The following is a 1,259-nucleotide window of genomic DNA, read 5'->3' on the forward strand; positions in this document are numbered from 1 at the left end:
GGTGCTCCACTTCTGATCTGGCTCTCTGCTGATGGCCTGCGGGGAAAGCAGTTGAAGATGGCCCAAGGATTTGGGCCCCTGCACCCATGTGGGAGACCTGGAAGAAGCTCCTGGCTCCTGGCTTCATATCAACGCAGCTCTGGTCCTTGAGGTCATCTGGGAAGTGAACCAGCAGATGGAAGATCCCTCTCTCTCTCTCTCTCTCTCTCTCTTTGTAAATCTGCCTTTCAAATAAATAAATAAATCTTTTACCAAAAAAAGGAAGAAATAAATAAAGACAAAGAAAAACGGGCTTCTGAAGAGGGGATATTCTGAGGTCGTGTACCTCGGTGGTTACGCATGTGAGTGCCAGTGCTAGGAAGACTGGGGGTTGGGTGACCTGCCCCAGTTTGCCCACAGCTTTCTTAGTTTCATTGTCCTGCACATAACAGTTCAGTTGGTCACCCTACCTGAGACTCACTGGCTGTGACCTAAATTCTCTATGCCTCTGGTTCCTGTGTAAAATAGATATGAAATTTGAGAAAGGAATTTAGAACCAGATAAGAAGGACAGGTGTTGCGGTGCAAGGGGTTAAACGCCTGCCTGGGATGTGTGCATCCCACATCAGAGCTCTGGGTGGAGTCCTGGCCACTCTTCAGCCAATCCAGCTTCCTGCTAGTGCATCCTGGGAGGCACTGGATAATGGTTCGGGTGCCTACCTTTACCATCCACATGGAAGACCTAGATGGAGCTCCTGGCTCCTGGTTTCAGTCTGGCCTAGTCCTGGCTGCTGCAGTCATTTGGGGAGTGAACCAGTAGATGGAAAAATCTCTCTGTCTCTCTTGTCACTATGCCCTTCAAGTGGATGCATATAAATAAAAAAATGCCAGAGAATTTGAGGATCATGAAAAACCAGTAGCCCGGGGAAAAATGAGATGGTGCCCGGGCCACACAAGGCCTTGACGCATTGGTTATCCTGGGGGACTCGCTGATGCCATCCGGACAGCAAGTAACTCAGGAAAAAGCATATATCCCCTTAAACAACTCAAGCAAATCACACAAGCCCCTTATTGCTATTTCTTCCAAATGTGTGTAGCCCAAGGTCACCAAAAGCCAGTGGGCAGCCTGTGCTATTCTTGGTAACCAGTGTAATTGCAACAAGCAATTTGTGGTAACCCACTGTTTCTCTCTCTCTCTCTCTCTCTCTCTCTCTCTCTCTCCCTCGTGCGCGGGCGCGTGTGCACACATGCAGTTTTGGTCTCTGTATGCTGTTACAGAGC

This window comes from Oryctolagus cuniculus, chromosome 2 (genome assembly GCF_051225735.1).
Source record: "Oryctolagus cuniculus isolate XC-2025 breed Fujian yellow rabbit chromosome 2, ASM5122573v1, whole genome shotgun sequence".
NCBI classification, from domain to species: Eukaryota; Metazoa; Chordata; class Mammalia; order Lagomorpha; family Leporidae; genus Oryctolagus; species Oryctolagus cuniculus.